The 21,277-nt window shown below is 36.6% G+C and overlaps 1 protein-coding gene across 27 annotated transcripts in view; it reads left to right on the forward strand.

The window, feature by feature from the left end:
- Positions 1-21,277, forward strand: part of ADGRL2 (adhesion G protein-coupled receptor L2) — a 166,776-nt gene that overhangs the window by 6,349 nt on the left and 139,150 nt on the right. The window contains exon 1 of one of the 27 annotated variants that reach the window (XM_064147866.1): positions 11,845-11,930. The exons of the other annotated variants lie outside the window; for them this stretch is intronic. The gene's annotated coding sequence lies outside the window, so the exon portion shown is untranslated. Of the gene's footprint in view, positions 1-11,844; positions 11,931-21,277 lie in introns of those variants that run through there. 27 annotated transcript variants of the gene reach the window in all.

Here is a 21,277-nt window from a genome sequence, read left to right on the forward strand (position 1 = left end):
TTGCTTCATTCAGTCACCAAAACTAACTTTGCTACAAGGACAGGCAACACGACAAGTTAGAATCAATGGACCATTTGTAGGTCACAAAGTCAGTTTACTGGAATTTCAGAGGAAACTGGTTGAAAAGAGAGGACAAATGTCACTTTGAATAGAGATGTTTAAATCAGACTTCTGCCTTAGGGTAAAACTTAGGTCTGTTCTAGCCTAGATGTAATGTCTCCCTCTACAGAGCACAGCATTAATCATGGCTTGACAAGTGATCATGGGCTGAGAAAAATAGGGCCTGTCTTGGTTATGTGGCTGGTTTCTTTTTTCTTCTCTAATCTTAATCTTTTAGGAGCACATTATAAACACTAACATTTACACAAAAAAGATTAAGTATCAATGCCTATATTTCAATAGTCAAAGTAGCTTCAGAGAAAATCTAGTTAGAGCTAATCAGAAGCTCCTTAGATTTCTCACATAGATGCAATACTAAGAATATTTTCTTTCTAATGTAGTGCAGTTTTTTGTCATAGTGAATTTATCCTATACCATTTGCCCATACAACTATGGCAGAGTGTAGGTATGTCTGTTTTGTCCATTGGTGTACTAAATAAGTCTGAAGTGGTGGTCTTTTCACTTTAACAGTGTCTTACAATGTGTTTGCCACCCAAGAGAGATATGACCTTTTGCCCAAGAAATAACATAGGGAAAAAGTGGAACAATTTAAATAAATCTAATGTGGATTCACTTGACATTGATTAATGTTTATTATACTGTGTTTATACTTTAATTATATGTTACTTGGCCACAACAAGCTATAAAAGCTGGACTGAGATAACAGGAATGAAGACTGCTATTTAGGATTCTGAATTCCAATACCATAAAAATAAAAGTGTGTTTAATATGCTAATTACTCAGGGATATCTTGATGAACAGATTAGGTGTTAGAAGTGTTCCTGCCTTTTTACAGTAAATAAGATTGTTAAAGATGGGAATTTTCATATTTCTTGGGCTTCTTTGCTGCTCTTGGTGATGGGGACAGTGTAGGGAGCAGCTGGACACTCAATGTGCACTACTGCTGGAGAGGTGTAACATAAAGTTTTGAATCAGCAACTGTTGAAAAAATAGATAACATCAGCAAAGTAGCAGCAAAACGATTTACTCCTGAAGAGCTGTGCTTTAAAAATTAGACTACTCCGGTTTATTCAGTTGCCTCTGGATGTGATAAAATCCCGACTCTCTCATTTAGAATAGGCTGCCGCTTTCCTTTGTGTGCGCTTTTGATATTTTCCTATCAGTTGACACCTCAAACCGATTATTGCTCTGAATCTAGATGACAGAATAATCTAACACCGATTACTGTTAAAAATTGTTTCTGGCAGCTGGGGAGGGGATGGCCGACCTTGTTTCTGACTATCATACTTGCTGTGCTGTTGCTGGGATCTGGTGTAAATAGAGAGTGAGCCTTATTCTGAGATTAGTACTGCAGTGGTGGAGAGAGAGAACACTTCCCAGAAGGGGAGACTTTAGTTCACCTTTATATATATGCTCTTGCAGTGTCGTGTTATTTTTTATGGCACAGGATTCTACACCACTGTGAAGAGCGTGCAGAAACAATTCCCTCACAATATGCAGCATTGCTTCTAAATAAAGTGATACCTTAAGAAGGGATTCTTGTGTTCTGCTTTTGACTGTGTATTTATCTGGCAAATTCTCAATGCTTGTGTTGATGGCAGTCAAAATTCCTTTCTTCTGATCCAGGCATCCTTTTTTTCATTCTTCTAAGCTTAATTTAGACTTTTTTTTACTGATTTGTAAAACTTTGCTTTCACAGAATGAATAATGATTGCATCTTTGGTTTGAACAAGGTTAAAGTTTTCTATAAGACCAATTCAAAGCTGAGATTTTTGGTAAATTTGTTGTTTAAATATTCACAGAATGTCAGAATCACAGACTGACAGAATCACAGAATGTCAGGGGCTGGAAGGGACCTAGAAAGATCATCTAGTCCAGCCCCCCTGCCAGAGCAGGATCACTTATACCAGAGCACACTGGAACAAGTCCAGGTGGGCTGTGAATATCTCTAGAGAGGGAGACTCGACAACTCTCCTGGGCAGCCTGTTAGAGTGTTATGTCACCCTCACAGTGAAAAAATTCCTCCTTTGATTTACTTCAGTCTAATAGGTATTTCCTAAATGCAGACTGTCGGTCGGTGAGGCTGATTCTTGTGTGAATCACTGTGAAGTGCTTAAAGGAAAGAAGATGGTTTTGCAGTTGAGGTGTATTCTTGGCTGAGCTGCTATGCCAGGAAAATGGGCTGAGTGAGGCTGGGATTTTTTTTTGTAGAGGGAGGGGATTTGTAGGCTGACATAATTTGAAAGTAAGAAGAAATCCTTTTGCCCTTGAGGCAATAATCTTACCCAGTGCTTTAGCAGAGCATCATCTCTTCAAAATGTTATTTTTTTTCCTGCTTTGCTTCCTCGTTCTTTTTCTCATTTGAGAAGGTATGTAATAATGTCTGATAATAACTGTTTGTTGATGCAACTGTTAAAAGTTATTCCAGCAGCAGAGCTTTGTATGCAGCAGTCTCATCATTCTGAAATGAATGCCCCAAATTTGTCCTATATTTGTCCCGTGTAATTAATGGTTGTAGTCATGTTAGAATATCATGAGTATTTTTCCACCTTTTTTAAAAAGAGAGTTCACATTAAAACCATGAGAGATTATAATATTTTTTTAGTTTATTTTTCCAGTGAAACTTAGTCACACAGGGCATATGTGAGTTCATGTCCAGTGCACATGCATTTATTTTTTGAGTATTCATCAGTCAAATGATACTACCTGCAAAATGACAGTGAGCTTTGACTCTGTAAGAGAAACAAAACCACAAGTATACATCTTCTAAAGTTAGAAAATAAATTAATGCTGTCTGAATGGCTTCTCAAGTTTGTATGCTAATGGTTAGTTATGATGAAGACTTAATTTTGATCTGCTTATTATTTATAGCTTCAATCTTTGAAGCTCTTTCCTATTTGCATTGTAGGGAGTTTTATCTGGAAAGCATGTGTTATTACGGTGAACAAACTTATGACATTTTAAAATGATCATAATATCTGTTGGAAGAAAAGTGTTTTGCCTCCAGTTAAATAAAAACTACGTTGTTACTTCATGATCTGATATAAATCGATAGAGACTTTTTAATTTTCAAGAAAACTTACAAGATGGTTCAGTTGCTTTTTAAACCTTGGTGAAGTGCACGTGTAATTGTATCTGAAAATGGCACTAGGTTTTATCTCCCAGTAGGAAGTAGAATGAGGGATGGTACTGTTTGTTTTGGTTTAGGGAGATGCATCAGATAGGACAAATTTGTTTTCCTTCTTGAGGTGATCTTTCATTTCTGTTTGGTTCTGGGCAACCAGAGCTGTTTTCTTGCCTTTTTTTTTTTTTTAATTTGTTTGTTTGATTTGTTTTCTTTTTCTTCTCCCTTTTATTTTTTTTTCTGCCCTGAAAGCATTTAGGTGACTTGGAAAAAGAAATGTGTATTTTGTTACAGGAAAGACTTAAAAGCTGAACTATTAACTTTTCTGAGGCGATCAGAGGAGACACAGAGCTGGGGAAAAAAAAAAGTTGTTTTTTCTTTGTTAACTTCTTACATCAGATAACGTTGGAGAAGGATTTTTAAGGGAATTTCTTTAAAATGACTGATTATTTGGGTTTTTATGCTGGTTGTTACCCACATTTTTTCAGGTATTTTTTGCTCATTCTCCTTGTTACCTGTAGAGGGAGCTTGTATATGAGATAATCAGAGTAATCGAGGCATTCGGGGGCTGAATTATTTCCACTAAGCACAGTTTCACTCCACGGTGCTTTTTCTGTTATGCAGAGTAGAAAGGCTCTGCAAGATAGCTTTTCAAAGGCTGTTTATCAGTAGCAATAAATAACAATGGGCAAAAATTTTAAAAGTCTGTAAGCAAAAGCTGACTTTAGAAATACTTCGTATTTCAAAGACATGCCTTTTTATTGAAAGCTTAGAAAGAGGAAAACAAGGCTTGCATGTCGAGATGCAGGAGGCAGTTTTGGTACTGTGTATGATGAGAAGCAGATTTCTGTTGCATAAACTGTCTTCTCTGATTCTAAAAATGTATCAACATGGGAGAGGCAGCACAGTACTTCCAGGTCTTCATTTCATCTTACGCAGTTTAGTGTGCCAGCCAAAAAACAATAGGTAAGTCCATTTTTATTAATGCAAGCAGTGTTATGAATTGTAATCAAGGTGATCACAGATGCAAAGCTAACTCTTAATTTTGCTTTTTCTTCTTTGTAAAGTATGAAAAAGGTGAATGAGTTTCATCCAAATACAATGGATGAATTCATACAGTCAGACTAAAGGAAGCAAATGGTGTCTTAAGCTTTAGAAAAATACGACAGAGCAAGGAGTAGCATAACCTACCTTTGTTTGTAAATTGTAAGTTTAAAACTAGATTGGAGAATCTGAAATAATTGTTTTGAATAGTTTTTTTTAATTAGTCTAGCACAATGAAATAAATTATCTAGCGTATTTTAGGTTTTATAATCTGAATGGTAGTTAACCTGGGTGGTGAAAGTGTACAATTCTTCAAAAAGTTAAGACTTCAGAGAAAAAAGTTACTTATGATGTAGTTTTGCTTGCTGAGCAAGAAGCATAGTATATGGTGCTTAGCTCTAGAAAAATGGTTGCAATAATTTTACTTTAAAATATTTCAGTAAATTTAAAGATGATTTGCTCTGATGCTGTTAGGAAATAAAGCAGTATGCATGCACATTCCATAAAACAGAAACAGCTCTCCATAATATCCTCTTCTATAATAAATCTGCCACATAAATTGGTTTGAGAGTTGATTTTTTTTTCCCCTAGCTTAAAGTAACAGAACTTTAAACTTATATAAGCATATGTTCAGCCTAACATGATCTTAGGTTTTAGTTTGGATACTCTTTTTAAACACTAGGAAAGATTTACCATATTTAAAAGAGCAGCAACTCTGCGTCGATTTATTATTTATACTGGCTAATCCTTGCTAATGTGAAAAGTCAGCTTGTTATTGTAACACCAAATGGCCCTCTAAGTAGGGAAACAGTTAAGTAGATCTCCTGTAATAGGTTGTTGTCTAATAAAGAGATTTATGGTATTGGCAAGGACTATTGTATAGGTATTACCCTCTCACAGCATGATCATGTATTATCTTAACAACTCACTGCCACATTTATGTTGAACATTTTCATAACAGGGTAAGAATATTAGCCACAGCAATTACACTCCAATAGGATTATAATGGTAAGATTCACAGAAAATATATAAATGATCTCTCTTGTAGATTTTGGTAGGTGCTAGGAGTTGAAAACTTGTATCAGCCTTTTTGCATGGGAAAATACCGACGTAATTGTCATGAGAAAGACAAGTTTCTTAATTTAATCTTGTTGAGGCATTACAGGAGGCAAATGGACATAATCTTTCTTTACACAGTGTGTCTTTTTCTTTCTCAGTGAGGTAAAGATGTTTCAGAAATTCCATTCAGGGGAGATTGCCATACAATATGAAAGTTAAGATGTCCATGCAACTGTTGTGGGGATAATACAGCAGGGATTAAGTTATATTTCTCAAGACTCTTGTATTTTGAAGGTAGAACAATGGTAATTTACTTTCTACATTGGAAGAGCCTGCTTGAATAAAATCCTGTGGCTTTGTTTTAGCTGTAGCGTAACACATTTTCTGTTTCATTAGCACCAGGTTTTTATGGTGCTAAGTAACTCAGTTATTTAAAAAATTCACTACAAGCAACAAAAGTGACAACGCCATACATGTATAGTTTTTGTATAAGTGCCATTCAGGCTGTCCCTTAATTCTTCAGGTTTTCCATCCTTTCTTTTTTTTTTAATGAAAAAAGCGAGACATTAATACTTGCTTATTTGGCAAAAGCAGTGTACCAGTCACATTTAATAAAACTAATTATGTGTTATCAATAGAAACACTTACGGGAGCTCATTGAACAAAATACATTAGATTATACAGTCATTTATGGATAATTATATTGAAAAGAGCAGCCATCTGAATGGCGAAGTGTGGCGAAATAGTTACACGTTTCAAGATGATACCTTGAGATGTAATTCAGTAAATACTGGGGAATAAAGAGTGTTGTAACAAAATGCCTTTCTTTTCCTGATTTACTGTAACAAAATTGTAGTTAGGTCATTCTGAATGAAGAAAAATGTATAGATGGCAGTCCGAGTCATGTATATGCGCATGGGTAGTATTAGTGAAATTTGTAAGACATAACATTTCCTGAATGCTTTGGATTAATTCTGTGTATAAGACTGTGTAGAAAGATCCTGCACTCATCTACTTTGCATTGTTCCTGATTACCAGAAGCTCGAGGAATTACCTGTTTCTTTTAGCATGAAATACTCCGCTTCTGAAAATGTGCTCTTAAAAGGTATCATGGGACACAGATTTAGATGTTTTCTGCTGGATTACTGGGAAAAAACCTGTAGGCTCAAAATTGCGTGAAACAATAAGTATTTGAAAGTAATTATTTTTGTAACGATACCAAGTATGTGGCTTCATTTGTCATCAGTAACTTGTACATCTTGCATTTATACAGCTAGAGCAAGATTTGGCAGCTTTGTCTTCAGTTTCATGTTCAAAACAAGAGTTATGACCCAAAGAATAATGCCTTCTATTTTAGAAAAACTCCTGCAGGTCCTTAGATTGGCTTCACATTTAATTCATTTTGAGCTGTGGAAAACGATTGTATCTTTTGTCTGTAAGTAAAAAGAAAACACAATAGGATGAATGTTACCCCCGCTGAATGTGGAGCTCCAGCCAGTTTAAGAGCCTGAACTGTGACTGCATTGTTGAGGGCAGTGCTTGGCTTGTAAACCCTAAGATGAAGCCGGTACTTAGAATAAAAGGCCCAATAATGCATAGAAATTCAATAGGAAGTGAAGCCTTTTTCATCAACGCTTTAAATATTAGAATTATTTATTTTTTAAAGTATTTAAAATATTATTTTTTAAAACTTTATTAGAAATAGGTTCTGGTGACTCCATTTTACACGTATTTATCATTCACAAAGTTTCGTAATGTTTTAGAAGATTTCTGTGTTTGAAGGAGGAAGATGTATGCAGAAATATTCTCATCATGTTAGCCTTATTTGCTGCTGCTGAAGAATTTTTGAAATATGTACCTAAAACTGTAAGATAAAAGTTTAACCTTTTTGTACAAATGCCATAATGAATGGCTTCTTAAAATGAATATTCTTCTGTCTGCAAGACAATACATCAAAGTGCAGATCCACACTGTAGGCATTTTACTTGTAGCGTGCATTAAGAATGAAGCCACACAAAGTCATACTTAACTGCCCACAGACAAGTAACCCTGAAGATGGGATAAGTCTCATTTTTTTTGTTTCCTTCCTGTCTTTTTTAATTATAATTTGTATCTTTCTGTCTTTTTGTAACAGCAGCGCTGTTATAACTAATAAAGCTTTTGTGTTTGGCAAATGGGATGCGAGTAATCAGGAGTTCTTGGCTCATAACTGAAAAATCTGCCAAACGGAGCATGTGAAACCAGTGTAACCTTTGAAGGATACCTGTGAACAAAATTATTCTTTGTACCTCTGTCACATGCACAGAATTCATACATCTTTACTGCAGCTTCACTTTTAATATTGCTTCCAATTATAGCTGTATTTACAGCAGTGTTTGAACAGTGATATGGTTAGAAAGTACTGCTTTCAGCCTGCTTTGCAACGTACAGTGCCTTAGATTTATTTTCTTTTTTAAAGGTAGTAATACAATGACTTACAGTGAAATTACCATCTTCCTGTTACTTATTACTGGCCAGTTAAAAAAATTATATTAATTTAGTTGTATTTTTGCTTAATTTTTTTGTCCAGCTTTGACTGTGTAAATTCTGTTTGTGTTTTCAATATAAATTCATGAAATACACCAATACATGAAACAAAGCTGTAGTATTAATGGATTATTAAAACCAATTGGTAAAGATTTTTGAAAAATACACAGAACAGTGCAGAAAAGAATTGTTGCTGTTTCACTGCTGTGGTTGAGCAGTTTGCACAACAGTTCACAATTTCTGCACAGTTGAGGGGTATGATTAATATCTCCTCAATCACTTAATTACAGCCATTTTTTAAGATACCTGAAAGAACAACTGTTAGGTCTTGTACATATAGGAAATATGAGCTGCTACTCAACCAACTGAGCAAATATGCTTGGTGGAATTTTATTATAGCTCACAAATGATACGAAAAAATAGCGCCTAATACTGTGTTCTAAAATTCTCAAGTCCATTTGGACATTGAATTAATTGTATTTTTACTCAGTGTCGCTACAAAACACTGCATGTTGATGTGTGTAAGAACATTCCATTAGAGAAAAAAGAAAGAAAAAGGGGCACCCTCTTTACCGTAGGATTGTCATTTGGAGCTCTGCGGTGGCATGGTCTGATACGTAACTGTTGTCATCCTCCACACAGTGGTAGTCTCTGTCATGGTTGTCACTCAGGGCTGGGAAAGTCCGAGTCCTACACTGCAGATTCAAATTAATTGCTAGATTCTTTCAGTTGCTTTAATTTAGGACTACTTTAGGTAATCGTGAACTGGAGCTAAGTCTCCTCTGCTCTTCCTGCTCAAAAATTGCCTGTGATGTAAAAGTGCGGTCGTTGTGAGATAAGGGAGCCTTGTCTGTGCTGTCTGCAGATGAAGATTCTGGGAAACCAGGTTTGTCCTTTTTCTGACGTTCACAGTCAAAAAGTCAAAATCTCCATTTTAATGACATTTCAAAATATAAGACAGGCCAGGAAAGATACTGTATTTCTGTACATGCTCCTTCCTCTTAAACATGGACCCCTAGGCTATAAATTAAAGAGCTTTTTTGCTCTGTGTAGTTACTTTCAGGCTGCCCAGTAGCAAGGAAGAGTTAAAGGTTGAAAAAAAGGAAACAATTGTAAATGGCTTGGTGGTTTAATATTTTGCACTTTGTGGTTATCTCATGTCCCCTTCATGTCCTGTTTTTGTCAATATTTTGAGAACTAAGAACTATGGCAAGTGGGAGGAAAAGTAATTTGGAAGAATGTTATTATGCCAAAGATACATTTTCGTGTTTAAACCTTTGTAATGTCTTCATGTAATGACATTCACTATGGAAACTGTAAGAGCAGAAAGATTTATCATGTGCTGCATGGGAGCATAGTTCTTCCTGGAAAGGGTATATGTGAGAGCTCTAGCTGAGAGAGGCTTCAGCCATGCTCCCTGCCCAGGGCTGCAGGTGAACGGTGCTGGAACCCTGGAAAACTTTCAGGATCAGTGGTGTGTCTGGACTCTGCAGGTTTATGACTGCATAGGATATGGCGATAACTTAAGAGGATAGTTGTATTTCATATTAAATTTTGCACGGTAACTTTTAATTGGTGTGGTCTTGCTCACATTCAGTTTCACTGAAAGATTGTTTCTGGAAGGGGAACTTAAAACAGGGTAGCTTTAAGATCAAAAAGCCTTTAGAGTTGTGTTGACAGACGTTATTAAACAGTGCAGCACGGTTTATGGCACAAAGTACTCTGCTGCATACTTGGAGCAGCAGAATACCTCATCACAGCAGCCTGAGTCACTGGCAATGCTTGTAATTTTGCTGGCTGGATTCCAGAGGTGTGGTTCCTAGCATCCAGGTTTTTTAACGTGAAACAAGGAGAAATGTAGATTTCATTATTTCAAAGGCATCATATTTGTAAGTTTTATTGATGATTATTGTAAAATTTGTTTATTATTATTGTCCTCACCACGTTCTCAAAAATTAAATATCTTGTTGAATAATATTTCCCATCAGCTTGAATTATTGATGTTTTGGCCCATAATAGAAGAGTACTGCTTTTTTTCCTGCCCTACCCACAGCCTATTCATCCACAGCTTAATAAATTATATCCCAGTACCTGCAATGGAATACCAGCACAGAAAGAAATCTGGTAGTTACGGCTTACTGAATGGGGCTCAAAATGAAAAATAGGAAATAGACTTTAAAATCCAGGTTTTAAGAAATTGAGACTTGGTGAATGTTGAAGCAATTGGCACCAGCTGTTTGGAAGTTAGAGCTGTTAGTGGCCATTGTAAGATAACTTGCTAGAAAGGAATGCAACAATATTTAGTAGTATTTGAAAATATTTTAAGTTATTTAGATTAATGTATTTTTGTTCTTAGCTGCCTTAAGCAATTCTTAGAGACTGTTTTTCATAAACATTTTTGAAAGTAAGTGAAATAACAAAAGTTGAACAAATTAATTGTCTGCTCATAGATGTGTCAATGGCTGAATGTGATACTTACTGAAAAATACAAAGTGTTCGGCTTATCCTGTAACAGAATTGCGAAAGGCAGATCAGGAGAAGAGATGTTTGTCCAGAGGCATGGACAAAGGTCACTGCCAGCCAAAAAGAGCCTGAATTTCTTTGTTCTGATCTCAGCCAGCTGAACTGTGTGTACATGTTCTAGTTAGTAAATAACAACACTGTGTGAAAGCTAAAGAAGTGGTATTTACTGCTGTAACAGAGAATTTGGTTTTGATTTTGGTGACTTGAAATCACTGGAGCGAAATGGCAGGCGTTGGATCTTACACTGTTCTTGCTGCAAGCTCTTCTATTTTACAACATAGTAACTTGGGTTAGATATTTTTAGTTTCAGAAGATCTATCAAGCTGCTATTTTTAGGTCAGAAATGTCAAATCAGCTTTTGACTGAAGTGATATTAAAATAAAACTGAATAACTTTTAAGAGTGTATGTTGATAACCAGGCAGTGTCAGGTGAAGTGTTCTGTCATGCCTTCTCTGCTGCTTTTCATGTATCAGAGAAGACAGGCCTTTAATTTTTTTTTTCTTTATTCCTTTCCATTTTTGTCTGTGTTATTCATCCTCACATCTTTTTTTTTTTTTTTTTCTTCTTCCAGAAATAAAATCTTAGTTGAGCTCAGTAGTGTCATAACCCCTTCTGGACTTGATTTTTAAACAAAACAAAGCAAAACAAATGCTCAGAATGTGCAGTAGACATACTGAAATTGTGTCCAGCTTTCACAAGTTACATAGGTGAATTTTAGAATACAATTACTTGCAGAACAGCAAATATTTCTAAATAATTGTGTGCAGGCACACACGCAGACGTGCATCTCATTGCAAGTGTGTACTGGCCCTTCTTCTAATATTCAGTGCCTTTTCATGTGGGTTAAAAAGCAGATAGTTGCAGTTAGCACCGCTCGTGTTTGTGTCCTGGATAGAAACCTCGTACATGGTATTATAAGAGTGTGCCAACTGATCCCAAATGCTGGCAGTCTGCTTGAAGATCAGATTATGCTCAGATATTTAAAGCTATCAAGTCCCTCCCTGCGCTGTGCTGCTGTTTTCTGTTTCCTATTGACTTGCATTCCCTCATCGTCAGTAGTCTTCTGCTCTTTTGATTGCCTCTCTTTTGCACAGGCTCCTCCACACATCCACTCGTGGCTCAGCAGGACGAGCCTGCCCACACTGCTGTGTATTTCCTTGGGCCCTCTCTTTTCCATCTGTTTTCTTTCCCCCTGTGACATACCCAAGGGCTTTCCCACTGCCCTTGAACCTAGCTGGGGGATGGCATTTTGCAGCTCTCTGGCTGCTCCTTTTGTTTCCCCTCCCCTTTCTATTTTTTTTTTCCTTTTCTCCCTCCCTCTTTCCCCCCCCTCCCCTCCTTTTTTTTTTCTTGTCCCCACGGTGTGACTCCCGGTGAGTAACTGGCAGTACAAGGGAGTCTGCCTGATGTTGATTTCGTTGTGCATCCGACGTGTAGTCTTGCAGAAGTGCCGGCACTACAGAAGGCTTGGTAGCGTTACTTAGTGTTAGAGATGTAAAATGTTCAAGTACATAGAGCGCTGGTTACATCAAGGTGGGTTGTGCAGCATGTGTATAACTTGCACGGTTTTGTGAGTTTGACTATTGTGCACGATGTGGTGTCTTTGGGAATCTGTGAAGTACTGCAGTCTAGATTAAATTGGGAGTTTTTCAGGCTGCTGAATGAGAAACGGGTAAAATGGCATGCATTCTCTAGCAGAGACAACTCTTAAATTTGCTATCTGTTGAGCTGTCAGCCACTTTGTCACTAAGGGCTTAAAACTATATTAATGAAAAGAAGAGTCTGCTGGATTTCCAAGAGAATGCTATTTTTCTTAAAATTAGCAATCAGACCAAAAGATTAGACTATCATCAAAGTGTCGGTACAAATATGCTCAAGACCCCTTCTGTTCTTCACTATCACAGGAGAAGATGACTTGTAAATTGCCTTTCATAAAAGTGAGTTTGATTTAAGGTATTAATAAAATCTAAATTTGTGCATTCTTGCTGTGGGGACTTGAAGATTTTAATTTAGGGAAATGCCAGAATGATTTTTTGGTACTGAGTTTGATGAGTGTTATGTGAGAATTCCATTTTACTAAATTAGGGCAGACATGTATATTACACTGTTTACAAACTGTTATTATTAAAATCCTCTAAATTTCATATTTAATATTCAGTCATCTTTGAGGAAAAAAATCGCTTTGTTTTTCTCTCAGCACTACTGAATTTTTATGTTAAAATGGATTAAATTGAAAATGTTAATCTGAGAAACTGTAGAAAGTTGTGACCTGGATTTGAAATAGCCAAGAGACTCCTACAGCAGCACTAAATCTTCACGAACATGTAAAGCCAGCACATGGCAGGGGAAATGTCTGATGTGAGAATTAGTGCGGATGGAAGAATAGCTTGAAAACAGATTTGTGTGCCAATAATGGTTTTCTATTGTAAAAGAACAAAAATAGGGACTTGTCACTTTAATGTAAAGCTGTATTTTTACACACTGCTCACACTAAAAAAGTATTCAAAAATATTATTAAAATTGGAGGTGTATTTAAGAAGGTCTGTTTGTGGCACTGAGGCATCTGGGTTCTTAATCCCTGTGTGCTTCCTGGAGGGACAGTGATTCACATGGGAATTGCAGGTGCAGACTTTGACTGAAAGAAACCATCCTTCTGAGGAAAAGCTAGATGTTAAATGTACTTACCTTTTGTTTTAATCTTTTCTCTTCTGTTCTTAAGTGACTGTTTTTCTCGGCTAAACTTGGCTTCAGCCCTAGTTCTTTAGTACTGTAAACCCTGGTAGCATCAAAAGGTTCCCAGTGTTAGTTGTCAAGTGCTGGCATTGCTGGAGTCCTTTGTTATTTTACTGCTTTAATTTTCTTCATCTTGCTTCTAACATGCCAAATAAGAATGTAGATGATACCAGGAGAATATGATAACAGTAGTTTTTGAAATAATATTTTGACTTAATGTAAAACAATCACATTTTAAGGAATTTATAATGGAAGAATCAGGAGAAATTAATTGCTAATTAAAAAAAATAGATTGAATATTTTCTACATCATACTACCTTAATCTAATTTGGTCTCTTGTATCTGTGGATATTTTTCATACAAATTTGTTTTTATATAAATGAAAGAAAAGGGGCTTATATGTGTCCACACAAGGAAATTATTTTAGAGTATTGTAGAGACAGTATTCTGAGTGTTAAAGTTTATTATTGCAAAGTTGGCCTGATTCTCTTTAGCTTCCAAAAAAGGGTAGGATTTATGAAGTAAGAAGCTGGTACACATTACCCCTCAATTTTTAAAAAAAGCTCTTTAAAAACCGTTTTACAATGAAATAGTAGCACCAGCTGGAATATGACTTCGTTCATTTTATTCACTACAGGAAGGGCTGATTGGCAGGCTCTGGCATTCGGCTGTCCACGGCTGAACTGCAGGGCTTGAGTTGCGTTGGCAGGGCTGTGTGTAAAAGTTTGTGTCATGTTTGCCAACTGTGTTCTTGGCTCAAGCTGATGTTACACGTCTCTTGACTCTAAAGCTCTCTTATTTGCCAAATTCTACCTAAAAATGTGTACTGGAATTCCTAATTAAATAAAACCCTTGATATTTATTTCATGCCTTGGAAAGGCATGAATTCCTTCACAGTAGATGCAGCTTTGGTAGATAAACAGATAAAAAATCCCAAAATGGATTAAAAGCCATAACTAGTAGTAGGAGAAAAATTGTCTCTTGCAAGCAGACTGGTAGCTTTGGTTTCTTGTAAGAATTGAAGTTGTGGGAAATCCTTTGCATACATACATTTTTTTTAGTTTATTTTTCAAGTATTTTGAAAATTGTTCAATTGCAAATTATGATCACAGTCAGTATAATTTGTTTTTGTTTTTCCCCACTACATAGAAATATAGCTACCTTATTGTGCCATAAGCTAAAGTTACCATTGAATGATAAAGGTATAATTTATGCCAAACCAGTCTAGAAGCTTTTTCAGAGGACTGATAGCAACTGCTTTTATACATATTGCTATGTAAAATGCTTATTAATGTTAGCAGATGTTGCACTTTAATCCCCCAGAATGATTGTTTGGTAGCAGCAGGAGATTTATTAAGCTTGAGTTGTGTGAAATTGTGTGTGCATAAGCTGCTATTTAGATTGTAAAAATGCCATTGAAAACTGCTAAAAAGTTCTAGCTGTAATTGGCAGAGAAGTATTAGCTATTCTAAAAGAAGTATATGTGTACCGTTGGCCCTTGTGCTGTAACCTCTCTATCATTTATCTTCTTGTATTAATGTCACTAAATTATTAATTCATGAGCAGGGTTGGATAGGGTGAAGGCACTATTTAAATGTGTGGCACATGTATCCTTATCGCTGGAGACATGAAAAGAGTCATTTTGTGTTATCTATAAAATGGAAAGGACATTTAAAATTTCATTTACGGTAATCCACTTCACTTCCCAGTGAAACACCTAGATTATTGTTACTATAATGCAGTGTTTTTATTAAAATTTTGTAATCTTTCCAGACTGTTCACTTATAAATGCTGTTGGTAGACAAATGTTGACTGACTTTTTTCTTTCAGTTGCGCATACAGTTCATGAACTGCAGCAGAACAGATGAAGAGCAGTTTTTAAGTAAAAGTGAAAAGAATACAAAGCAAAATCACCCATTATTTGTAATTGCAAGAGGCTAAATAAATCTTCATTTAAAATCATAACATAACCAAACTAAAGGAAAAAACATTCCCTCCCCAAGTAGCAGTGTCATTGTCACATTGAGCTATCAAGACTTATATTATTTAAAAGTAGTTTTAAATGCATAGCACAAACTTCTTGGTCTTGATGGAATCACAGAATGTCAGAAGTCATGTTGGTGCTAAAAGAACGTGTTAAAACGTATCTTAAATTTCATCTGTGCTGTATGGATGATTTGAAAATTCTCGAATGTGTGGGTCATACAATGTTTTCTGTCACTCTGATGAAAGTTGTTCATTCTTTTGAACACTTTAAAAAAGTATCACACTTAAAGTTCTTCAACTGAAAGCAGTTTAGGGATGCTTTGTCCTCAAGCACTCGCTGAGACTGTCATGACAGTGCTGCATATATTCCATTTTGTTTAATAATTTCATATTCCATTTTATTTAGAAAATACTGCTTCACATTTGCCTTTTCACAGTGTGTGGAGAAGCCTTTTGCTGTTTCTGCAGTACATCTTGGGTGTTTTTTTTTTGGTTGGTTGTTTTTTTTTCTTTCTCCTTTCAGGAGAGTTCTAAAACTGGTATGTGTAAGTAGGAGTCTTTCTGTTGAATTGTAATTCATAGCACTTTCTGCTCATAAATTGTCCAGACGTAATCATTATAGTTCTCCTACTTAGTCTTTCTACAAAAGAAATAAAAACCGAACTGAAATAGTTTCTATTTTGCTATTATATTTTGAAGAAAAAAGGAAGCCCACAGTTTACCCCAGTTAAAGGAGTGGTACAGCTCTGAATGACTAGGATTCATTCGGCTGCCTTGCAGTTAAGAGTAGTCATCTGAGTTGAATGTTCATTCCTTATTAATTTGTACAAGAAAATGCTCTTAACTGCAGTCACACCATTAGGTGCATAGGCAAAGCATACATCTTTACCAAGTCCATCATTCAAAGGCAGAAGTGAATTCTTTGTTTCGTTGCAGAATCAGATCCTTTCTGAGTAGATACTGAAGATCTATTTGACATGTTTATTGCATGTGTTTTGCACATTCTTTATGATGTATGAGCAGTGGTTACATAATTTGTATATTTGTGTATAGGTGCAAGAGAGTCTCTGCAGTGCTGTCATGTATGGCTTTTTGCCTTTTAAGTTCTTACTTTCACCATTAATGTGTATATGAGAAAAGCCAATTACAAGGGAGGAAAACCAGAGTTTGTTGATTTTTACTTTGTGATTTTTGAATGTTCAGCCTTCTAAGTGCTACTGGTATGCAAAATCAGTGCACTTGAAAGATGTGTGTGCTTCCTTTTCTTTGTACTTAATATAAAGGAAATCCTCCAAAGAGTTACGTATATTCAGTGAAGTTTCCACCTGTAAGTTGTGCTTGCCTGGAGAATTTCTTGTGTGCTTAGAAAGTAGCTAAAGAGCATTATTAGTCAATTATTCTTTCAGAGGTGACATACTTGAGATCTCCATTGTTTCTTCCCTTCTGTTGTCAAAATTAGGAATTTGAGGTGGCTCATGTTCGAGTATGGGATGATAGCACACTTCTCGTATTTCTCCGCAGGGTGCAATCTATTACTTTTTAATAACTAAACGGTTTGAGAATAGTTTGGAAAATATATCTTTATGGAATTAATCTTAAAAGTTTGTTTGCTATTTGTGGGTTGTAGTGGAACTAAAATACGTTCTTCTGAAGCTCCTGATTAACAGACTGCTGGTAAGAAAAGAGTAGTCTCTGATCACTGTAATATTAATTGTGCTTCAGAGAAAAGAAACAAAACTGGTAATAATTTGCAAAGGAGTTACTTAAAAGAAGAAAAAGAAAAATACTTAAATAGGGAATATTTTAATATATAATTAAAACTGTATATCACAGAAATGTTTTTTTATAAAATGCATTATAGTGGTGCTTTGGTGAGTTTTAATAGTTGAGGATGTGATGGAAGAAGATGTATTTAAACATACCTTTATCCTGCCGTCTCTGTGTTTAGTCATAGGTTTTTCACATTTCTTTACATGCTCTTCTGGTATATTTTATTCTACATTACCTCAGTGGTCCCAAGGAATTCCTTTTGGTAATATTGATAACCTAATATATGACATATTTTGGTCATTATTATTTCATTTAGTCATCATATGTATAGACCAAGAGGGAATTTGAATATTGATTCACTGAATGGCTAGTAACAGTGATTTATGAGTCGAGGATTCAGTGCAGTGAGCCAAACACTGAAGAGATTACATCTTGTGTGTCACCATTGATTTTGTTTCATATTTCACTGCACAGTGATTAGGCCATGGTCTCACAGATGTTAACATTAGAACTATATTCCTTTCCAAACAAAAAAAAAAAATGAAACAGGGAACATACTGCATTGCATTGTGTGTATATATATGTGTGTGTCCTACTAATTTTTAAAGAAGAATATTTTACTGTTACTTTTTAAAGACTTGGTATTTTTCTGGTAACAACAAAGGGTTTTGGTAGAATATGTAAAAAAAAAATTCAGAAGCGTCTTTGCTGCCCACACAAGCTTGTTCTTGAAACTGGAACCATACAATTTATATTGGACACAGACCACATAACACTTCTCTTACGCAATGCTGATAGAAAATGGGATGCTTTAGAATGAATGTTGGAATAGCACCTTCATGAATATCTTTTGTTGTATTACTTGGTACATGCCTAGAAAAGTTTTCAGTGCACTAGTTTCCAGGGGGGGTTAGTCCTGCCAAACTGAGGTTTGTGCATAAGTACCAGATGTTGAGGTTCCAGCATGTCTGACCCCAAGCATGGTTTGATTTCAGGTCCAGTATATTGGGGCTATATAGCTCCCATTAACCCAGTTACAGCATGGGTCAAAGTGCAGTAAATACATGGGTAAAAATGTGTTCTACTCTGCACTTACTCTGCACTACACTTACCTGTAACTTAAATATATTTTGAAGTTTAGTAGTTTTGTTGGTGGTTCTGTGCTGGTCAAATGAGGTTGTTATATGTGTCAGCTGTGAAAGATGTATCTGAACTCATTTGTTTGCTTAAGCCCAGTGGTGAGTACTCATAAAGCAGATCAGGTGTGTTAAAATCCTTGCAGTCAGCTAGAGCAACACCATGTTGCTGCACAGGTATGGACGTGTCTGACCACAGTCCCAAGACTTAGTTCTGTTTGGTTTGTTTTTCAGTTGACATCCACTTCAAACGAGTTCTCAGCTGTGAAAAACACTGGATGAGAGGGGGGCAAAAAAAACCAAACGAGATCAGCTAAGTGGCATAACAGCTTTGAGAAATACGGGCTTGTGCAAAGCTTTGTCAAGACTGTCAACAAACAGTTTGCTGTCTTACTAGACTGCAGTGTCTTTCGTTGATGTTAGCCTAGTCTTTTTTTTTCCTGAGGGAAAGGAATGATATCTTCTAAATAGATTATTTTGAGGATTTCTCTTCTTTGAGAAGTTTGAAAAGCCTTTGTTTTTTCTTCAGCTGTTAGATTGAGTCTTTTGATTTGTCGTATCATTCTTAGTGGGTTTTTTTATAGCTATTCATTATTTTCTTGTTTATTTTTGATGTTCATAAAATCTGTCCTATGTAGGTTGGAAAATGAGAGCTATTTGTTTTGCAGTTTAATGAAGAGAATGGCAAACAGCCTCAGACTGTCTCTCTGGTGTCCAAAATGATCAGCATATTTAACATGCTCAGCATGATGCTAAGATATTACAGCCAATAACGGTTGTAATTGACTTACAATATCCCTTTTCCTCTCCCCTTATTTGGATGCTGGGAGGTTTATCTTTGAGACCCCAGGAAGATGTAATGACACAGAGGGACAGAAATGTTTGAAAGGTTTTTCCTGCGCTGTTTGACTGGAGGTGGTCTGAAGCAGTGGCACAGTGTCAACTAAAGTGAAGTATGGGGAATTTGCAATGAGGATCAAATGACGCCCCCCCACAGCCCCCGTGATCCTGAGCATTTAGCAAAGGCAAAAAGAGAAATTCAGACTTGGCAAAAGGAGAGTGCCTGGAGCCAAAAAAAAGCCATTCTTATTAGCGCCAGCAAAGGTTTACTGTGCTGGCTTATTGAATGAAAACTCCCTAGAGTGTCCAGACTTTATCCTGTGTTAACAAGAAGGGGCAAAGCTGGCTTGTCAGGACTGCCGTGTAATGTGTCTGTAAAACACAAGAGTGAGGCCGAGCTGAACTGGAGTGGTGATGAGAAGGGAAAATCTTTGTCTTTGCCTCTCAAATCCTATTTATTTTCTCTGTGAATGATTGTGGTACACCACTGAGCTGCTGTGGACTGATAAGACTAAATTGTGATACTTCTCTGTTAAAGAAGTGTCAGTGCAGTGTTCAGAGTCATGTCTTGCATAGGCAGATTTGGTAATTTGAGTGATCTGCTGCCCCAGTGAGCTGGGACCCCAGGCTTATGTGAGGGGTGGGTATTTCTGTGGTGCAGGAATTGTGCATGTTTAATATGCATCGTTTCAGGCATTCCTCAGACACAGGTGTCTCACTTCTAAGCATAACACAGCTGAATGTATTGAAGCTTTTTTGGTTATTGTTACAAGATTGGATGACCACGGTCAAGTCCTGGTCTTACTGTATTTTTTCCCTTCTGAGATACTATATTCCTTCCATGCAACTTGGGAAGAGAAAATGTTTTGTGTTACAAATCCTGTGTTTGTGGTGACAATCAATAGGGAGTGTGGAACACAGAAAACAAGTCTGTTGAGCAATTCTAGATGGAGTGCAGGTAGCCTTTCCTTTCATCTTGCAATATGCAACATGTTTAATTGTTTAACTATCAGGCTGATAGTTTACAGTAGGTAGTAGACGGTTGCTCTAAATCAGCATGAAGTTGTGCTTGTCTTCAGGGGTTGGTAGGTGTTTTTTTGTTTTGTTTTGGGTGAGGGGTTTTATGGGTTTGTTTGGTTTTGGTTTTGTTGGGTTTTTTTTGTAGGATCTTTGAATATTTTCTACAGTCTGATCCTCTGGCTCTAATGCAGAGTTATTGATGTAAGTCAGTTTTTGAATAACTATACTGAAGACAGGCATAACTGAATCTGCAGGTTAGTTTGATGTTGAAAACTGGAACCAGATCTCACTGTAGATACATGTAAAACTAGCTCTTCAATCATTAGCAGTGTTAGTCTCTAGTATTTTACTAATGTGGCTCAGACACTTTTACTTGTCACACTGCTCTAATTAAATTCTTATGCTACAGATTATATGAAGTTGAACTTTTTTTTTTAATTGGGAAAGCCTCATGATGGGAAAGCATGTGGACACATGATTTCTCAGGAGACTAAGCACTCTATTATATTGTATGAATATATATCTATTCACCCTTGCCTGCTCTTCCCCCTCCTTGCCTCTGCAGAGTGTCTCAGATACATTACAGAATGACTTAGTTTCCTAAACTGGGTTATGAAAGGCTGTGGGGGTACTGCATGTGTGACAAGGTAGGTCATACAGGATTTGTAAGGACTGCCAGGGTCCTGGTAGTTCGTTGCTGCCAGTGAGCTGTGAGACAGGGGCTGATGTTCCCTACCTCTCTGCCTCATCTGTACAGCTAGTGTAAATTTTGTTTCTGATATAGAGAAGTTAAAGCTTGACTGATGTTGCAAGTGCTTTGCAGTGCTTCTAAGATGATCTGGAAACTTACGGACTATATTGTAAAAGACGTAAGTGTTCTTCTGAAAGACTTCCAGCTAAAGAAAAACATCCTTGCTTAGCTGGAAAATTCTCTGTGTTCCCCTCTGTCTTAGCAGCCTGAAAAGCTGGATAGAACAGGAGGGAAAAGGCAGCTCTTAAACATGCTGTGTCAGTTGTCCGGAGGCTCCTAAAAGCCCCTTTTTTTGGCTTTTGAAAATAAAACCATGGGAAGGTTAAAGAGAGTGGAGTCAGGATGCAGCCATCCTTTAGAGGTCTTTCTCTTTAGAGATGAAAGTATTTCGAGGAGCATGCTTGGAGCAGCTTTCTCTTATCTCTGGGGTGCTCTTGAGGAATGTCGATGGCCAAGAGTGGCACACATTCTGCAGCAGTTGTGTTCTGTAAAAAAGTTTCAGAAGTACTGAAGAACAGGGAAGCAAGGCTGGGGCAGCAAGATGTTCAGGGCTCGAAGCACAGCTTATGAATACGGTATGAAGAGATGCTCGATACATTTGAAATCTATAGGTGTGAACATTAACATTTTGATTACTGATCTGG

The sequence above is a fragment of the Pogoniulus pusillus genome, chromosome 8 (genome assembly GCF_015220805.1).
Source record: "Pogoniulus pusillus isolate bPogPus1 chromosome 8, bPogPus1.pri, whole genome shotgun sequence".
Taxonomy (NCBI): domain Eukaryota; kingdom Metazoa; phylum Chordata; class Aves; order Piciformes; family Lybiidae; genus Pogoniulus; species Pogoniulus pusillus.